The sequence below is a fragment of the Alligator mississippiensis genome, chromosome 1, assembly GCF_030867095.1.
Source record: "Alligator mississippiensis isolate rAllMis1 chromosome 1, rAllMis1, whole genome shotgun sequence".
Classification (NCBI taxonomy): Eukaryota; Metazoa; Chordata; order Crocodylia; family Alligatoridae; genus Alligator; species Alligator mississippiensis.
Window position 1 is genome coordinate 29,993,295 of NC_081824.1, and position 21,779 is coordinate 30,015,073.

Consider the following 21,779-nt stretch of genomic DNA (forward strand, 5'->3'; position numbering starts at 1 on the left):
CTCCCACAAGCTGCTTCACTTACTGAAAAAACAATCGGACAGCACCATTACCTTAGTGTTACACTAAGGGGAGGGAGTGGGACTGGAATGAAAATATTTATATGAATACATCAGACGTCCAAGCTCTTCTCATTCTTTCTAGATGGATCTTATCAGACTGTGAAGAAAAAGATAAATACCAAAGTTCAATGCCAAGGAAACTCCTTAAATATAATTTTTTTTTTTTTAAACAAGGAGCAAAAACAAAATGGTAGGCTAACTACTATCAAATGGGTAATCAGTTAGAGTCTTCTTTCCCCCACTGGGTACAGGTGGTGTTTCACACACCCAAGATAATCCTCTGGCTGACTTAAGCAAGGCTGCTAGGGTCTGGAATGAGCAGTCTGAGCAAGATAAAGAAAGGAAGTATCAGAGGAAGAGATGCATCATAAAGAGTTTCTAATAAGGACAACGGTTTTCAAAGTACCTTGATGGAAAACCCTCAATGAAAGGAAACCTAGTAATAAAAGCTCACCACATTCTGATTTTTACTTTACTGTGGATTAAACTAAAGGTGAAGGAAAGCTTGATAGGGAGTAAGTGACTGGCTTTAAAAATGCTGGGGATCTAGCCCCTTATAGTGTTTTTAGTGAAACCACATTCTCAGGGGACTGGACTAGAAGGCAAGAGATGATATTCACATCTCTACTAGCAGATTCAGCAGCCAAGGTCTGAACAGACAAAAAAAAGCCACCTTCTCCTCCTAGTGCTGGTCCTCAGTCAGGGTAGAGGAACATAAACAAGAGTAATATCCTGGTTGCCTCGCAGCAGTTTCTAAATCCTTGAGCCTGGGGAGTTTCTCTACTTATATGGAACAGAAACTGGAGAAAACATTCAGAGACCCAGAGAGGTTTTGCAGCTATAAGGATACAGCAAACAGCAAGGGCTTTATGACCACTAGGCAAAGTAAATGGCATTCGACTTCCAACAACAGCCCCCAACTCCTTCCACACTTCATGATTTGCCACAGCCCACTATTTGCTTTTCTCCTGCCTCCTCCTTTATGACTATACCAAGCTAATAGTGTCAGTAACAATCATGTGCAAAGGAGGTCATGGCACAGACAAAGGCACTAGGCAGTTTTGCCAGAAGAGAATGAGCAGAGCCTGAGGCCAAACAGGAACTGTGGGGTCAGTGAAGCAGATGGTTCTGATAGGCAAGCGGGTGGACAAGGTTTGGTGCACAAGAGGAGTATCTGGATGTGCAATGGCCAAGACCTAAAGAAACTATGGATGGCAAGTAAAAAAGCTTCCATAGTTGGTTTCCAAAAAAGCAAGACTCAGGAGCAGGAGCATGAGCTACAATAAGTACAAATAAACTTTGTGAAACCAAGGCACCTGTTGTTGCTGTGTATTACTCACTTCCTGTGCTGAAAGTAAACTTTAGCTTTCATTGTCATATGTTATAATAACACTCCCACTTAGTACAGCTTTCCTTCCCTTTAAATAAGGGCAGAAGAGATGTCTCAGTTAAAAGGTTTTAAAAAGTCAATTTATTGGCAGGATGAACCTTTCACTGGGCTGTGAGAACTTTTACCCTACTCCAATCAGTGTGAAATCAGCATTTCGCTAGTTCTGGTTGTGGTTTCAAAGCTTTACATGAAGTCACTTCCCAGAGAATGAAGCATCTGAAGATGCACGTGAGGCTATTCACCTGCCAGCTAAAAGTTGTTTTCTGTTGCATTCAGAGGTTCTTCATAATGCAAAATCTTGGACATGTGCTTATATCATCTATACTACTTGCACACACCTCCACCATTACCTCATGTCCCATCTTCTCTCTTACTCTTCTATGTGTATAGTATATAGCAATTTCCTCTCCTTTGGCCACCAAGTTGCTCTCCGAGTCTCCACTCCGCTTAAAATGCTGGTACCCACTTAAAGAACAACATACAATCACCTTCCCCAGAGTCGTCTTCTCTAGACCTGATAAAGCCTGGAAGACTAGGAGAAAGTTTTTGTGGTTAGGTCCCTCCTTCTCTCCAGTGTTACATTCTGCAAAACCTCCACTTTCTCTGCTACCCTTCCAGTTTTGGACTCTTGAATCTCCACATCACTTTGAAGGCCAGACCTCTGTTACAGCCACTGTACCAACTGGCAACCCACGTGACCAATCACTGTTAAGGGCATAAGTCAATGCTCATCTAATCAACAGCACCAACCACAGCTAAGAGAGGAGCAGGTTCCCTACTCTGCCCTCTAAGTCAATGGAAAACTCCTCTGCACCCTTTGTACTATAAAATTCTGAAGCTTCACATGGCATAAGCAATCATTGCAGTCTTTCTGCACTGCAAGATGTTACAGCATATCATTTGGGCAAATATTACATTGAAATGATAAGGTAGAATACATTTCTCCTGCACACATTATAAATGGTGGCAAGACATATTATGGGGCCTGGTTGAATTCCTGTTTGTACCTTGTTTCATGAAAGACTAATCTAAATATTGTGATTTTGCTAAACCAAAAGCAACATGAAGAAGCAGGCTCTAGAACATTACAATTTAAAAACAACAGGAGCCTAATTTTAAAATCATTAAATTGTTGTGAGCATTACAAATCTATTTGTGGGGGTGAATAATACAAGCATTAATGTTTCCTGCACAACACAGAATATTTACAGGATTAAAATGATAACAGTTACTGCAGCATCATGTACCTGAAAGCATGAGCAATTACGTTACAGCTCTGATGCTATTTGCTGTATTTAGAAAGTGAGTTTCTCTTTCTAAATTCTTCTCAGCTGCAATTTTACAGTGGAGTGGGGGGAAGGAATCAAACTCCAAGATCAAATGCATCATTTGAAGGTGTTTATCATCACAACAACTAACTTATGAACAGGTATCTATATTTACTGGAGTCTCTAACTACTCTGAAGGGTTAGAAATATCAGATGTAGGTTTTCTTTCTTTCTTTCAATATGGAGCGGGGAATAAAAATAATAACAAAAAAGACCAGCTTAAGTTCCATTAAACTGGTTTGGTCACTGACAGACAACTCATCTGTAAAGCTTTTAATACAAATGCTAAAAATACATTAATGCAATATTAAGTCCACATAGTAAAAGTCTAAAAAACTAGAGTGAATATTTTATAGCAGTGTTAGTTGGAGCACTTTGTTCACATAGGCAGATGCTTTGTTATTTAAGTGTATAACAAACTTTGAGCATGAGTACCTGCCCCTATTGAAAACTGTGCAGCTACTTATATATTTCTATACAGGCACATAATTAAGTAGCTTGCACAAATCAAGAACACTTGAGTACATGCTTAAGTATTTCTCTGAACTGAGACCATAGTATTTTTATTCATTCATTCATTCAGAGTCACACCTCTTCCCCATTCAAATAGTTCATACAGTTAAATATGAGTGTTTATGCCGTCAAGCTTGCAGCATGGTGAGCTACTATTGCTACAGGGCACGCCTAACTTGGAGTTTAGTCAACTGAAAACAAAATGCTTAAAAAGTTATTTCAGTTACTACACCTGCCTCCAACTCCACCCTCACAAAAACCCAATATACTTTCCATTCCACATTGTTCCAGGCCCTGAAATTACCATATGAGAAAAATCCTTCAAAGAGAACAGGGGAAACTGATTAAGGGTAACAACCCGAAAAGTGTAATCAACAGTCACCTAAGGCACAGGTCAATCCTTAAATTGTACTGTTATAACCATGCTGATTAGAAGTCCAGTTTTATTCTTGACTGTATGACCAGTAGCATTCCCAGTATGGAAGCAGTTACGCTTAATCCTATAGTCTACTATTTGTCTTGAAATATAAACATAGCTATAGAACCAATTCCTGGAATAAAGGTGCCTTATAATGGTACAGCTTATTTCTGTTCTCCAACTGGAATACACTACATCAGTTTAAGCCCTTTCTAGCTGGTTAAAACTTCATCTTCAAAGGGGGGGGGAAGGGTATTCACTGGTATAAAGTAAAAGTGGCATTAAATACTAAATTCCATTTTTAAAGTGGCTTAGGAGCTCAAGTCTAATTAATTTTTGAAAATACAGTTCCTTACAGTAACACAGGGGAAACAGTAACCAATGTTAAGAATGTGCAAAGGTTTTTTTTTTTGTTTTTTCCCCCACTTACAGCCCTTTCAGATGTTGGCTAGTTTTTTCATCCAGAATTTCAGACAAGTAAGATTTAAATTGACAGTTTAGTACTGTGTATTTAAAGGTCAAGGAACTTTACTGACAGATCCTACATTCTACTCTACCCTAAGGAAGAGAGTTTGATTCATTTAGCAACATCTCAAAACACTAAAGGCCCTTGAAGTTTCAACAGAGCTAGTGTTACAAATAAATAAATATCCCAGAAATAAGATACCTGGGATGCAGATATATAAGTGCCCCCACCCCTTCAACACTGCCAACAGTTACTCACAGGAGTGGTCAGAAAAGGAGCACAAGATTGAAAATCTGTCCCAGGTGGTTTAAGCTTTGTGAATATCTGTGTTAAGTCATAAGGACTGTGTACCTAAACATACTTAAACTACAAATCCTCGCCTTAGTCCTTCATCTGAATTTTCGAAGTAAGGTGATGTTCCATTTATTACACATGGTCCTTTCTTGAAAGAACTAAATTACTGTTACACCAACTGTATGAGTATAAACAAGTTTAAAGGGGCACTTAAAGATTAGGCAAAAATTTACAAACGCTCAAACATGAACACAAGATGTATAATATGCACTAAAAACATCCAGAAAGCTACTCTTTAGCACTGTGGACATATACACAAATTTCCTTTGGACACTCGCTCAAAAACACTGGTATCCTTTCTAACAAAAGACACTTTAGTGTAATACAGATTTATTTCACAGAAGGGAGGAACATTAAACTGCAACTGAGTACCCCAAGCCTGTTTGAACATGAGTGCTTTATTTAATAGCTTATATCCTGTGAACTAGGCAAATGCAACTAAAAGGATAAACTTCCTGAGCAATTAACATGCAAAGATATAATTGTGTTAATCTTATTGGAAAGAATTCCATATTGAAAGGAGAAGCCAGACACACATTTATCCAGAAACAAGTCACCAAAAACACAACTGTCCATGTCCTCAGTTGGTATTTAGGGGCATAGCTCAACAAAACTGAAGGGAACTATGCTGATTAACAGCAGTGTGAGTAAAGTGGTCATATTAACATTTCTGTAGGTTTTTTACCTTTTACATTTTCTGACTATTTTAGTGGTATTTTTCACTAGTTTTATTAGCTTCCTCTTTATAACCACACACATACACATGAAATATACAGCAGTATGGTATTAAGACATGAGCCACACTAATCATATTAGTAAAGGGAAAAGTGAGTTGGGCAGGTTACCCTGAGCTTAATTGGACAGAATGAAATTTTAATAGATAATCTACCCTTTGAAATGAAAAGGACTTTGCAGTCCCATGGGGCAGTATAGATTATTACCTGAAAATACAAATTTGGGCAAATTTCCCCCACTGGAGTCAAGCTTTAAATAAATTAGTCTTAAAAAGAAAAAAAAAAAAAAGAGAATTAATTCTCAGGAAATTGATTCTAGTGTGGAAATATAGAATAAAACTTTTTTTTAAACCCCATCCATCAAATCCAAAATTAAGGGTACCTTGTCTCTAAAAAGGACCCTAAACTTGATTCAATACAGAAGATTAATACCTGCTGCAAACTAATTTTAGATTTATACTTTCTATTTTGCCAGTTCATTTGATGCCTTTGAAGAGCAAAAGCTGAAAAGTACTTACCACCTATCTTGGAACTTCTTCAGAGCAAATTCAATGGCTTCACTTGCCTGAAGGAAAGAGCACAAAAATACATACTTTACATACAGCTTTCCTTTCAGTCAGTCTTTTACATGACTTACATTTTTGATGAATCTTTCCATCTCTATGGTACCTTACAGCCAAGGATTCAAAGGCTAAAGAATACAAATTCTAGAGACTCCACAAAGCCCACCAGGGGCTTCACTACTGCTATTGATTTGACATGCAAAAGGCTCAGATGCAGTGATGAGCAGAAGTACAATACACTATGACATGCATATTAATTTAGCAACTGTACCTTCTTGGGAGTAAATGCTATTATTCCCACTTTCCAGGTGAAGAAACAGGCTCAGAGAGATTTTAAACCCAGTCAAGCACCCATTGAAAGAAAAAAGAAACAAACCAACCAACACTTAACAGGAAAGCTCCAAAAGTTTAAATTTTTTGAAAAAGTAAAGCTTCTGGAGAAGAACTGGACAATATTCCTTAAAATCATAATAGTTGGCTCCAATCCTATACAATTTAGTTTAACTGGACTGCAGGGAATCGATCTGAATTTAAAATCCAACGCCAATGGAAAAGAAAGGATCACTGAATTATTAGAAGCAATTTATGGTAGAAATGTAATGACAAGGCAGAGTTAAAGCAGATGTCAGTTATCTTTTGAGGGTTGGGTAGAAGAGGGTGGCTGAATCCGTCTAACATTCTCCTGGTTAGTAGTGTAAAGCTACCAGTGTGGTGGTGAAGATTATCCTTCCAAGAAGAATCTTTATGCACAGGCTGCAAGACCACAGAAAAATGCAATGCAATGAATGCTTATATTTTGTAATGCTTCCTACACTCTGGTATTTTGGGCTGAAAAGAGTGAGAACTTCTTACGTTACACAAGTCATTCAACTTTCCCAAACAGACACCTCACAGTCTAAAAAATGTATTTAATTCATATTGCTGTCTGTCCTCTGAATGGGTGGTCAATCTGCATTAAACTAATCAGACAGCGTCAGAGACTAAAGATGGACATGCATCGAAGTCAATGTCTGAAATGTAAGACAAGATGGACACACACACTACATAGCATTTTATTTTCAAGGAGAGAACCCAGAATCTTGAGCAGAAAAAAAAGTCACTACTAAGCAAAGTCACTGAGCTTTAGGCCTTTATCTGAAATGAAGCAGTAGGCTTTTGGATTCAGACAGCCCAGCTACTAAAAGAACACACACAGTTAGCTCACACCCCTTCTGGGTGACAAGCAGCACCACAAACCTTGTTGAGAGTGCATCCCAAGCTTGACCTATTACAAATTTCCATTTCAGAGTTATTATACCATTAGCTTGTAGGACGGCTCTGAGACACCACACTAGTCATGCAGACTTTCAGTGGAATCAGGTTAACTGTCAAAATACAGTCTTACTTTAATTCCATTGTGCCCACATACAGGAGACAAAGCATCCCTTCACACTACGATGATCTTTTTACGATCAGGTCACCTTATTGCCTTTTACAATCAGGTCACAAAAGAACTGGATGCAGATGTCGCCGTGGATGTAGTCTTTCTGGACTTCAGCAAGGCCTTTGACACATTGACCACCCCATCTTCATTAAAAAAAAACTAGGTGACTGTGGCATCGATGCCTACACGGTCAAATGGACTGCAAATTGGCTGAAGGGTCATACTCAGAGGGTGGTGGTGGACGGGTTATATTCGACCTGGGGGGAAGTGGGCAGCAGGGTCCCCCAGGGCTCGGTCCTTGGACCCGCACTGTTCAATTTCTTTATCAGTGATTTGGACGACAGGGTGAAAAGCAACCTGTGTAAATTTGCTGATGATACCAAAATTTGGGGTGAGGTGGGCATGCTAGTAGGGAGGGAAAGAGTGCAGCAAGACCTGGATAGGTTGCAGGGGTGGGCTAACAAAAACAGGATGCGTTTCAATACGGACAAGTGCAGGGTGCTGCACTTGGGCAGTAGTAACCAGCAGCACGCTTATAAGATGGGAAACTCCCTTCTTGAGAGCACAGAGGCAGAAAAGGATCTTGGAGTCATTATTAACTCCAAGATGAACATGGGCCGACAATGCGAGTTCACGGTCGGCAGGGCCAACCGGACCCTATCGTGCATCCACAGGTGCATCTCAAGTAGGGCCAAGGAGGTAATCCTCCCTCTCTACGCAACACTGGTCAGGCTGCAGCTGGAGTACTGTGTCCAGTTCTGGGCACCCCACTTCAAGAGGGATGTGGACAACATTGAGAGGGTCCAGAGGAGGGCCACCCGCATGCTCCGGGGACAGCAGGGCAGACCCTACAATGAGAGGCTACGGGACCTGAACCTGTTCAGCCTTCACAAGAGAAGGCTGAGGGGGGACCTGGTGACCATCTATAAACTCAGTAGGGGGGACCAGAAGGGTTTGGGGGAGACCTTGTTTCCCCTAGTGCCCCCCAGGATAACAAGGAATAATCTAAACCTACTCTCCACAAGTTGTTGGAGAGTAGGTTTAGATTAGATATCCATAAGAACTACTTCACAGTCAGGGCAGCTAGGATCTGGAACCAACTTCCAAGGGAAGTGGTGCTGGCTCCTACCCTGCGGGTCTTTAAGAAAAGGCTTGATGCCTACCTGGCTGGGGTCATTTGAGCCCAGTTTTCCTCCTGCCCAGGCAGGGGGTCAGACTTGAAGATCTACAAGGTCCTTTCCAACCCTACTTCTATGATTCTATGATCCACTGCCTGTACTGCAAACATGTCCCCTGAAGCATTGGGTTGTGGGATCTAAAATTACCACATTTACTTAAATCCAAGACTATGTTCCCCTCCCCCTTTCAGCATGAGGGGAAAAAGTCCTTCATCTTGGACTCAAGCAGAAGATGGAGTGGGAGGCAGGAGACTGCTGCAGCAGACTCTGGCTGTGAGCCTGAGTCAGGCCAAGGTCAAGGTGTTTGCTGCAGCTCCTTCACCCCCTCCTTCACAACCTCTACCCTCTCTCCTTCCCTTGCCCTTTCCTATCAGACATCTTAGGCTTGTTCTGTTTCAGGCAGGGCATCCATGCAAGCTCTATCCCCTGCCTGGCCAACCAGCAATGGCGTAGCTCCAGCCCTGGGATGCTGCTGCATGGCCAGGCGTGGGCTGGAGTTGGCACGTGCTCCATGCCCAAGAGTGAATAGAACTGGAGCCGCACCCGACAGTAAGGTGAGGAAGGAACAGAGGGTGTGGGGATCAAGCTGGGGGCAGAGGCAACAGGGGGTGGAGGCACCAGATGGGCAGGCTTCAGGGGAGACAAGTGGTAGGCACCACCTACCTGCTCCCCTGCTTTTGCTTTCCCCACAGCAGTGGTGGGAGGAACAAATTTAAGATGACCCTACACAGAAAATTATAACAAATTTATACATTTTCCATATATAAAATATAATTAATGAAGGGGCATTTTAAATTCAACATCTTCTTGGATTTGGGTAGATGTTATCCTCTTTTCCTTCATGTTTTGACATGGCCATTATTCTTACAAGTAGGCTTTTCTCCAGTAAGGAGCCTGACCTATTGTAGACTCTCTTCCTCTACAGCAGAAATAGTTTCACTCTGCACTGGTGTCACATACATTCATTTTGCTGATAATATTCTCAATCAATAGTAGTAATCAACATTAGAAAGGCATCTACCAAAGTCTTGGAAGTTCAGCTTTCACAGGCAAACATTAAGGCAAATCAATACTGTTATTAATGCTACCTTTGGAATAAGGCTTCTCTCTAGCTGATCTTTTTTTGCAGTACATGCCAGCAAGCCTTGTTCAGATAAAGACAGTCCTTGCTCTCCATTCCCCAAGTAACAAACTGAGGTTACCTACAACCTTTTGCTTGTACGGAATCTGCCAATTTAAGCTTACCATCTTTCTGAATGCAAACAAGTGACTGCTCATAAGCCCTAAAAACCTGCACTCTACTCAATATTCTTGCGACCATCTCCCAGATATAAAAAAGCCAAAACACTTTCACTGTGTACCAACCTGTTCTTTCACAACCCACTTTCCTTGGCCAAATCTTTGACTTTCCTCTCTAGCCCATTTCCAACTTGCAGTGTGCAAAGGCCAGTGCACTAAATATCCATTGAGACCGCTCTAACAATTCCTTCCTTATAAATGAGTGACACACTGTGTCTGGCCAACACGTGCCAGTCAGCCTCCTGCGCTATAGGATACATCTCTCTGGCTCCTTTCACCATGTTTCCTCCCTACCCTAACTCTCAGAACAGCACCCTTATAATTGCTGCATCTATAAACTAGACCACATGCATCTATTGCAGGGGTGGGCAATTATATCAGGCAGAGGGCCACTTACTGAGTTTTGGCAAGCCATTGAGGGCTGCATGACAGGCAGTCCAGGGGCAGATATATATTAATTTTCTCCATTTTTTAGGGGCCCACAGGCCGGATAGAATGGCCTGGCGGGCCGCATCCAGCCCGTGGGCCGCATTTTGCCCACCCCTGATCTACTGGGTAATGCAGTTATACAAACATGCAACTGCAATTCATAAAAGCAGTGTTAAATTAATTCATTCTCTTTTTGACCATTGGATGAATATGATACTGTGACCCAAAGAAACAGAGTTCCATACAGTTCTCTCAATTCTGTTAAATTATGGGAGGGAAGGATACTGCATGGCAGTGCTGTTAGTCTTGAGTTTGGACAGTTGGAAGAGCAGTTATTTCTCCTCAAGGTACATTTATAGTGACTGGGCATAGGTGTGCCTGAGCTAGCTTTAACCTGGCTAGGTAAGGGAGCAGCAGTGGTCTAACCACAGTGGCTCAGAACTCAGCACAGGCTATTTCACCCTGCCTTTTGAGGCAGGTCTTACAGACCACACCAAGTTCTGTGCCCTGGCTGAGCTGCTTACTGCTACCTCAGCAAATGAATTTAAAGCCAAATCCATGGTACAATGCTGTCATTGCTATAACTAAAGTACAGATGCACTCCTCCCCTGACCAGAGCAGCCAGTGCTGCATAGAGAGGTTTACGTCTGAGCAGTATGACCTGTTGCTCATCCATCCTTCCTCTACCATGGATACCAGGAGGCAATATTTTCTATTTATTAAGGGTACTCATAATGGCCTTTATTTCCATAATATTTGAATATGCTAGTCTCCTTAGACCTTGAATGCATATGGTGAGATAAGACCACAGACAAAACTCAACATTGCTGCTAGAAGTCCACAACAGGGACCATTTTAAGTATTAGCTTCAAGTTAGCCAGAAGTCTTAAAAAGCATCAAGAAACATCAATTCATTAAGTTACAGAACACTTAGAATTCTAGAAAATAGCTATGGTGAGGCAACCAAGACATTCCCCATGGATTTTACTTCAAATGCCATTTACATCTTCCAGCTGAATAGAAATACATTCCCAGTAGAGGTGCACTGTTATATTGGTCACATACCGGATCCGCACCGCTAAATAGAAAATTAACATGATCAGCTATTGGCTTTTTTTGGCCGCTGTAGCCAATGTCACTGATGAAAGTGGCATGCACGCACGCAGCTACACGCACGGACATGGTGAGAAATGCAGCTGGGTAGCTTAGAGAGCAGCACCCTGCAGGTAAGCTGGGGTGGGAGGAGTGGGGAAGAGGCATTGGGGGGTAGATCAAAGTCCCCATGATGAAGGAGGAGGTGGGGCAGGTGCTGCCCAGCCAGGGTGGTGAATGGGACCCCAGGACCAGGAGAGGGATGGAACCAGGCAGCTTGTCTGGGAGGTACACCCTACAGCAGGGGGCTCCCAAGGAAAAGGCAGGACAGCAGAGTGCCCCAAGCACGGGTGGCACTATGGGGGGCTATAGCCACCCTAAAGTCCACCTTAGCCCTCACATAGCCACACCTCCCAGTGCCACCACTGCCTGCCTCATGCAACTGAGCCTGCTCTGCTCCTGCCTGTGCTCAGCCCAGCCCCTCACCAGGAAGAGACTGGTGCTGCCCCGGCCCTAAGCCTGTTGTGGGCAGCCTGCCTCCACCCCATGCACAGATCTGGGGGGGCATATGCCCCCCATGACTTTCCCAAGGTTGCACACAGTTGTGCAGGGATGACCATCCCCTTCACCGTGTTCCCTGGACGAGCCACCCACCACTCCCTCCCACTCCCAGCCCTGGGATCCCATTCACTGCTCTAGCTGAGCAGTGCCTGCCTCTTCCCCACCTCCCCCACCGTGGAGGCCTCAATCTGCCACTCCACACTCCTTCCCTCCCCCATTCCCCTCCCCCCTGCAGATTTACCCACAGGGTGCTGCTCTCCAAGTTGCCTGGCTGCATTCCTGTAAGTCAGCTATCAGATTGGTATTGGCCGATATGGCTGGTTACTAATCAGCTATCTGTATCGGCCAAGGAAATCTTTATGAGTGCACACCTAGTTCCTAGGCTACTGAAATTCCTCATGCTTTAAAATAATCCACAAGTTTGGTTACAAGAACTGATTGTGCAGCAACTGACAATTCCTTCAGTTTCTTCTTCTTCTGCAGTTGGCATACGTATCTTTCCAACATTCGTTTTTGCAACACAAAGTGTGGCTCGGAATTAAATGTTACCTGCCAACTGCTTACTAAGCAAATCTGGCATTGTTTGGTAAATGTAATTTTAACAGTGAAGCCGAAACCAAACCAGGCTCATTCCCTGCCCAGTGAAAACTTGGAGAAAGATTCATAGATTATAGAGTTGGAAGGGACCCAACGAATTATTGAGTCTGACCCCCTGCCCATGGCAGGAAAGAGGACTGAGGTCAGACAACCCCAGCCAAGTGATTGTCAAGCCTCCTCTTGAAGACCTCCAAGTTAGGTGACAGCACCACCTCTCTTGGAAGCCCATTCCAGACTCTGGCCACCCTTATTGTAAAAAATTTCTTCCTAATGTCTAACCTAGATCTACTCTCCACTAGTTTGCACCCATTATTCCTAGTTACTCCCTGAGGCGCTATGTTAAATAGCACATCCCCAATTCCCTGCTGTCCTCCCCTGATAAATTTATAGGCAGCCACAAGATCACCTCTCAGCCATCTTTTGTATAGGCTGAAGATAGTGACATTAAATCATTAGCAAAACAATGTTTAAAAAAAAGTTAGCACTGCAGTTCCCCGAGAAGAGAGAACATCAAGAGGCAGAAAACTACAGGTTAAAAATCTTGAAAATATGTTACTATTGATTATTTACTGAGCACTTAAAACAGCTCTTAAGCAAATCCCCTTTTTGCATCTTCTCTGTGTAAGGAAATAGCATCCTACATCTTTGACACCACACTTCATTAACAAAAATATTTTAATGCAAGGTTGTTTTTTACAATTTATATTACTACATAGGTAGAAGCTTCTAATATGATCTAAGATCTGCCTGGAGTCAGATGATACCTATTAGTTTATCCAATCTAACTCCTACTCCTAAGGGAATTATAAAGAAGTATTCACAACTACCTTATCATCATCATTACATTTTGCCTTAAGCAAATCCTCTTGGATCTAAAACAGTGGGCAATTACATCCAGAATGAATAACTACTCTTCCAACAGAGACGTGTAGCATCTCTGACTGGTTATTAATTGGACATTTTCTGCTTATGGGTTAAGCTATTAAACTACCACAAGTCTGCCTACAACTATGCAGCTATGATCCTTCCTCAACACTAATATGAACAAAGAAATAAAAACATGCATCCAAAAATTCTGAGAGAGAGATAGAAGAAACAGACATAGTAAAAAAATGCAAGAATGCTAAACAATGACCTGTACTGAAATATTACTGGCATAGAGCTAGCTAGTCATGCTAATCTGAGGTCAGGTAGAAGGTAGAGAGGGTTGTACCTTACAGATGAACTGTTTTAGAGGCATGGGCTTTCAGAAACAACAACCTACTTTGTTAGATGGTATCATGCTTACAATACCTCTCTGCTGTCTATGTTGACCAGACAGACAATCCCTAGGTAAAAAATAAATTAATAAAGAATGGACACTGATTTAATATCAATTCCAGAAACACACAAAAGCCCATGGCAGAATACTTCAACCTCCTTAGACAGTCCATTCTCCACCTCAGCATATTTATCCTTAAACTTCAAAAAAACAACTTCAATGTGAAACTGCAAAACAGAAAGTGAGCCACAGACTGGGCTGTATTAACTGTGGTCGCAACTGGAACTATATGTTCCTATGCCACTACCTGGTCCAGCAGTTTCAGTGGTCTTCCAGATGTCAAGTGCCTTGTTCATCTAAAATTAGACTTCATCTTAACTGATCCACTTATTATCTCTTAGCACGCTCTCCCCCTGCCCATCCCTTTCCCTTCTTTAGAACAACCTTTGCTTTCTTTCAGCCCATCCCTTGCAGGTATCTGTTGCAGTTGCCTTTTTTAATAAAAACTGACTGCATGGTCTGAATGGGCATAAGCAACTGGGACAGAATTAAAAAAGGATGCTACAAGAATTCATGCCTCTGAACCAGCTGCTTTCTAGAAGTGCCACCCTGCCTTCCCCCTGAAATGTTAGTGGGCAGATTACTCTCCTAGTATAAGCAGATGCAACTCAGTTGATTTTAATGTAATTTTGCCCCTTTTTACCAAAGCTAAAATGCACTTTTATTTTGTATAAAGGCGCTTGGCTCAAGTACTTCTTACTAGTGGATGCCTTTTAGTACTGTAACATGTATTGAGGAAAAACACACATCTCACTTGCAGAAACTTGCTGCATGGGCATTTTGGTGCTCAATTTAAATAATATTTTATACTTGCCACTTCCAGTCCTTCTCTACCAGGATCTTGAACTCTAAAAAAACCAAAAAATGATGGTAAGCAGCATTCCAATTTTAAGTATGTTGAACACGCTTTGAAGGGGAAGACTTCAAGACTATACTAGTGTTAAAATGTTGAACACAAGCTTCTTGTGGGTTTCAAAAAGGGCAACAATTTCTGACTCATTATGTGATTGAACCTAATCTTTAAGCAGTAAGATCATATACCGCAGTAGGCCCCTGCAGATCCTAAATGGGGGGGAGGGAAAGAGAGAGAGGAGAGAGAAACAGTAATGCTCCACTATGACTAAGCATATTACAATTTGATTAAATCTAATTTTGCAAGCTTTAAAGTGCTAGTGCAAGATGAATTACCTTCACTTTCTATTTTTTCCTTCCTGAATTGCATTTTTTTGAAGGCAACTGGCAAATGCCACATACTGTATGGCCTGACTGGGCACTAGCTATTGGGTTAGAATTAAAAAACGATGCAAGCAGCATGGGTTGGAACAGTGCCAGCTGTTCACTCCATTTCCTCTTTTAATGTTAAACTCTTTCCATTAAGATTAACACAATTATATTACTACACATTCATTGTTCAGGAAGCTTATCTATCTCTTCCTCTTTTTATCCTTCTCTTCCGTCATCATACTACACACAATGACAACTACTGAGAGTTGAACACAAAATGTTTGGGTGCAGTATGATGGCTTTTTATCTTGTGTGAGGGAGGGGCAAAAGGGGGGAAAAATTTACTACAGCAAATTTTGTAAAGTAGATCCACAGAAAGGGGGTAGGACATAGCCTTTGGTAAATGGAGCTAAGATAATATATATTAATGTATATGAAAGATATCAGGGCGCACCAAGGCTAGATAAGCTCAAACTTCTGAAGGTTAGGACATCCAAACCTCACGTTAAAATTACAAAGATAAAAGCTGGGACTGCAAAGTTAAAGAAACCCAAATCACTTTAACTCTGTCCATATACCCATTGTATTCTGCTCCCCCATCACCAGGGTAGCACAATTAAGTGTACACCCAGCCATGGAATTTACTAGTTCACATCAATTTACATCAGTTGACAGAGTTATTCTCTACATTCTACCTTTCATTTTCATGTATTTTGATTAATTATATTTCTAGCACTTATTGTTACATATAGAATCATATAATCATAGAAAATTAGGGTAGGAAGACCTCAGAAGTTTATCTTCTAGTCCAACCCCCTGTTCAAAGCAGGACCATCCCCATCTAGATCATCCCAGCCAAGGCTCTGTCTAGCCCAGTCTTAAAAACTTCCAGGGATGGAGACTCTACCACTTTCCTGGGTAACCTGTTCCAGTGTTTTACTACCCTCTTAGTGAGAAAGTTTTCCCTAATATCTAATCTAAACTTCCCTTGCATTTAACCAAGCACTAAAAGTACAAAATGAGCAAAACTAATGCATTGGTGTCTACCCAAGCCGTTAGGAAGCCTCCAAATAGCTGTAGGAAGTGTGACCAGACTTCTTAAATCAGGACTCCGCAATTTCATAACTGCACAAATATGGGGTTTTTATCCTAGGATGCTGTGATCTCAGTCACCTTCCTGACAAATACTGTCATTTCACTGCTGATCCATCTTATTGGGATCTACCTGCAGAGATAATCATAGAATCATAGAAGTAGGGTCGGAAGGGACCTTGTAGATCTTCAAGTCCGACCCCCTGCCTGGGCAGGAGGAAAACTGGGCTCAAATAACCCAAGCCAGGTAGGCATCAAGCCTTTTCTTAAAGACTCCCAGGGTAGGAGCCAGCACCACTTCCCTTGGAAGTCATTTCCAGATCCTAGCCACCCTGACTGTGAAGTAGTTCCTACGGATGTCTAATCTAAACCTAGTCTCCAACAACTTGTGGCCGTTATTCCTTGTTATCCCGGGGGGCGTTAGGGGAAACAAGGTCTCCCCCAAACCCTTCTGGTCCCCCCTACTGAGTTTATAGACGGTCACAAGGTCCCCCCTCAGCCTTCTCTTGTGAAGGCTGAACAGGTTCAGGTCCCGTAGCCTTTCCTTGTAGGGTCCGCCCTGCTGTCCCTGGATCATGTGGGCGGCCCTCCTCATTGTTGTCCACATCCCTCTGGGGTGCCCAGAACTGGACACAGTACTCCAGCTGCGGCCTGACCAGTGTTGTGTAGAGAGGGAGGATCACCTCCTTGGCCCTACTTGAGATTCACCTGTGGATGCACGATAGGGTCCGGTTGGCCCTGCCGACCGTGACCTCGCAATGGCGGCCCATGTTCATCTTGCAGTCAATAATGACTCCAAGATCCCTTTCTGCCTCTGTGCTCTCAAGAAGGGAGTTTCCCATCTTATAGGTGTACTGCTGGTTACTATTGCCCAAGTGCAGCACCCTGCACTTGTCCGTATTGAAACGCATCCTGTTTTTGTTAGCCCACCCCTGCAACCTATCCAGGTCTTGCTGCAGTCTTTCCCTCCCTACTGACGTGCCCACCTCACCCCAAATTTTGGTATCATCAGCAAACTTAAACAGGTGCGCTGGAACAAGCATACACCCTGCATTGTTCAATGGAACCAGAGCTGGAGACCAGCTGGCAGTCAGGGAACAGGGAGCCAGAAATGTAAGCAAGAAAGCTGGGCTTCCTGAAGAAGAGGAAAGCACAATCTGGAGAGCCTTAGAGAGGAGAAACTGAAACTTGCCATGAGCTGCTTCTTCTTTGACATACATTGGGGAGGGAAGAAAGAATTTGGACTTAGGTTGCCTAGAGGCAAGCAAGAACTCCATTATCAAAACAGGCGGTGCTGGAAAAGAAATACATTTACATCAAAAGCACTTTTATTTGAGAATGATTGCTGTTTGGGCAGGGGCTCAGAAAGGATGGGAGTGGGGAATTTCTCACAGAAAATAAAGTTTATACTGCTATGGGATTTAGATGTCTTTGCCCCAGAATGTGGCTGTGTTAGAGTATACAGGGACCCATTTATAAGCATACCTGAGATTAGCATTAGCATGACTTCTCTGACCGACAACAGCGCTCAAATCTCCAAGGATCTGTGCACATTTAAAAGGATTTGCCAATTCAGACACAGGAAAAGGCATACAGGCAAGCCCCCACCCCCCCCCCGGGTGAGATGCAGCTTTTTTCTGGCAAATGTACTGTGTCCTCACTAAAACATCTATCAACAGCACTATTTTGGCTAATGGTAAAACTGTTTTCACAACTTAATTTTGCAGGCAAAATTTGAGTCTAGACCAGTGGGGGCCAACCTCTTTGGCAGGTGTGCCACAAATTAAGGCTGGGCACTACCCATCCCCTTAATACCACTTCAAACTCCATCATCTGCATCCTACTCTCTGTCCAATCTGTCGTAAGCCATACACAGCTACTACCTGTGCCATTTGTGGCACACATGCCACAGACTGGCCACCCCTGGTCTAGACCAAGCTTAGGATTGGTAGCCTGGCAGGCTGATAAGAGCTGTCTAAGCTCAATTTGAGGAGTTTATGGCAGTCTGAACTACAGCTGGTGCAGTAAGGACCGACTGGCCCAGATGCAGAAAGAATATGGATCCACATGTAAGCATAATACACTTAAATGCTTCCCGGTCCCAACTTACAGCCCATTAATAACATTGTTACAAATCTGGCTATCTGCACATGAGTTAAACGCATACACCGCACATTGTGAAGCTGTTTCATTCAGCCCAGCTTGTGCCTGGGTTAACTGCAGAGTCACTAACAGCAACTATCTACTTTATAACTCCCTTTAACTGTGTCAGAAACAAAAGAGGAGGAAGCAACTGTCAAAGGGCTGCTATTGAAAGGGTACCTGGAAAAGGACAGGAGCTAGTTAGCAGCTGTAAAATCATCTCCCCTCATTTTCCAGCTTTTTCAAAGCATCCTAAACAGCAACTATTAAAAGCCTTGAAAATGGGGGAGCTAGGTAGTTTTGGGGCTATTGAGAGCTCAGCGCTGGGAGGGCTACACACTTAACCAGCAGTGACTGGAGAAGGGCAAAGCCCTTTTCAGTCTTAAATGGACTACACTTGAAATCTAGGCAGGGAGAGAGGAGGTCAGGATTAGTTTGCTGCTTGAGCACCAGCCTTCTGGATGCACACAGCTGGCACCCGATTTCATAGACATTAGGGCTGAAAAGGACCTCGGAAGATCATCGAGTCCAGCCCCCTGCCCAAAGGGCAGGAAATATACTAGCAGCTGCAGCAGCTGGTTCCTCAGTCACTACTCCTCCCTTTCCAAGATTCCTCCTCTGCCTCATCGGTCCCTGGTCAAAGCGAGGTGTTACAGGGACAGACATAGCTATTGCAACTGCTGCAAAAGGAACAAGGAAACTTTCTCTGCTCTACGTGACCTAGAACTCTAGACCAAGGGTAGGCAAAATATAGTCCATGGGCTGGATCCAGACCACTAACTCATTTTCCCACCAACTGTATCCAACCCACTGCGTCCCTGTGGTGCTCTGCATGAGGCCAAAACCTGCCCATTCCTACGTAGGGCAGCCTATACTGTGCTCCCACCCACATCTACTGGATGGTCCTGGCCCCAGACACTGCACACAGCCTCCAGCGGCTCCTCCTCCTCCTGTGCTGCTCTGGGCAGCAGGTAGGGCAGGGAAGTGGCAGTGGGCAGCTCCTGACCCACCATGCAGGACTCCAGCTCCACATATTCAATTTAAGGCACAATGGAAACCAGGTACAAAATATTATAAGTTTTGTATATTTATAATATTCTTGTGGCTGGTTTCCCTTCTTGGGGAATTGTCTGAACATGAGGTCAGTTACTATTTAAGGTGCAATTAACAGATTAATTACATCTTAAATGTAACGTCTGTCAGGGGCCTAAGATGCCACTGTGTCCTGCCTTCTGGCTGACTTTAGACTAACACAGCTAACCACTTCTGCATTTATGTGCAGCGCTATCCCCCTTGACCGAATAGAACTGCTTATGCAAGTCTATGTAAGCAAGCCACAACAGACAGCACAACTTTTTAGAGTGACTGGCGCATTGAGAAACTTACCACCTGCTCTTAAAGCCAGTACTACAGTAAAAATGCTTTGTAATTGTCTGTGAGCTTCATACATACATACATACACAGTATGATCCAACAAGGGGAAAGAATTTCAAGTTTATTCATGAAAAGCAATTCATTTATATAGCATAGCTGACAGGTATTTTTATTTTATGTCCGGCCCCGGCCCCCCACCATCCCAAAATGATAAGGTACTGCCATGGGCTAAACTCACCAGATCTAGCGTTAGTCTGGACAGCAAGAAACTAGAAAAAGAAACTGGGAACAAACAAAGCTAATCTAAACCAAATCACCTAAATGCAGAGCAATATCAGTGGGCCCTACTTGGAGTTTCCTCAAACTCAGACTAGTATACATGAGCAAATTCCTAAAGGTGCAAATCCTCACCAGAAGATAACACACCAGAGCCCTATTATAACTTTGGGCAAATAAAATTAGATTCGGCTCTAATGAAAAGGGAGTTAAATTATTTATATTTTAAATGGCAGGAATGGTCTGCTCTCCTCTCCATAGTCAGAGTAAACTATGCCCCTTAGGCTCCATAACTGATCGACTTTAGAACCATCTGTATAATAGGTTGAAACTCAAGTTTAGGGTGATAGGAGAGGAACACAAGTTGCATGAATTAAAGCTCCTCTTTAACCTTAGTTCTACAGGTAAGTCTAAAGGATTTTTTCCTATTCCCTTTCAGACAACTGAGAGGACACCTATCAATTGCAAACTGCACCAAGGGAAGGTTTTAAACGAGACAACTTTTGGGGGGAAAAGAAAAATAACCACCCTATAGTAGAGGTTGTTGCCTCTCAAATTAATTTGGTTTTGAAAAATAACAAGTTTTTCAACCTTTCATGTTGTGTTAGATAGACTGTTCCCTGCATGTTCCTATTTAATAATTTTTCAACAGCTTGAAAACAATCTACACACATGCTGAAACTTAGTGTGTAACACATCTAAGTTACTGCACTGCAAGTCAACTTCATGATGGCAGGCCAGACAATGTATATTAAAAGGCATCAGGTATGATTCTCTTAACAAAAACGTTACATGAATGCAGATCATCTGACTTCAGTGGAACATTCCCTATCTACACTTAAGTCAGAAGATAATTAAACTGTTTACATCTGCAGAGACATTTTAAAATTCCAGCAGTGAGAGGCTAAATCAGTTACCCCATACTTGCTGCACTTTACTAGAGAGCAACAGCAGGCACAGAGATGGGAAAGACAGGTTTCACTAACAATAATTATCCTGCAATAATTTTCATTTAAATGGCTCTAACTGTATTACCAAGTTTGGTCACAAAGCAGCAATTTAAAAGCATTTTGAAACCCTTTTTTATTTTATCCTAGGTGTGCTTTTTTAATTAACAGGATTCAATCAGAGAATCTTCTGTGTGCGCTACCGCAAAGGATCATTATTTTTTAAGAAAGCCCCCAGGGCACTTCTGAAACAAATGGACATATATAAACTCTAAGTGCAATACATCCCAACCCATTAAAAATCAAAATGGTGTCTAAGCACCGCTTGCCTTTTACTGCCTACTAAGTCTATTCCTATGCTTACTCTTCTTGCCCCCCACTTCCTCTTTGAGAATTAATTTGTTTCTATGTCAGTTAATTTGTGCCTATGAACACATCAGGAGGATAAAAACCAGGTGGTGGGGGAGGGAGCTAAATAGAAAAACATCATATAAGGACAAAGTGTACATAAACTAGTTCCAATATTCAACCCAAATTTATTCATGGCTACCAGAGCAGTGAGGTTCTGGAATATGTTCCTATAAGAATGATTGGGACTTCACAGTTACACTATTATTAAGCTGAAGCTTGGGGAGTTTTTGAAGACTTCTCTGATGTGACACCATGCAACAGCAGAGGATGTGAATGAACCAAGAGATTTTTCCTGTCTTATGCCAAATTTTATGCTGTTCTTGCCCTCTCTCCTTCAGAAAAAAGGACAACAAAAAATCAAGCTGCAATCATTACACACTTGACATATACACTTGACTTCCCCTTCCCCATCTTATACAGTAAGAAACCCTCGCTATTAGGCATCTTTTCTAAACCCTACATTTTTTTTTTTAAAAACCCTGTTAATTAAACAAAGTGGTAGTGGTCATAATCACATGACCTTTACAAGCATACTCTATCTTCATAACCAATAGCCAGCTTAAAAAAAAAAAAAAAAAAATATTTTG

At 42.4% G+C, this 21,779-nt stretch overlaps 1 protein-coding gene across 3 annotated transcripts in view; it reads right to left on the bottom strand.

Annotated features, from left to right (window-relative positions):
- HPCAL1 (hippocalcin like 1) overlaps nt 1-21,779 on the bottom strand; it is a 177,960-nt gene that overhangs the window by 151,963 nt on the left and 4,218 nt on the right. For all 3 annotated transcript variants that reach the window (XM_059729647.1, XM_006259553.4, XM_014597332.3), the window contains exon 2: nt 5,782-5,828. The gene's annotated coding sequence lies outside the window, so the exon portion shown is untranslated. The remainder of the gene's footprint in view (nt 1-5,781; nt 5,829-21,779) is intronic.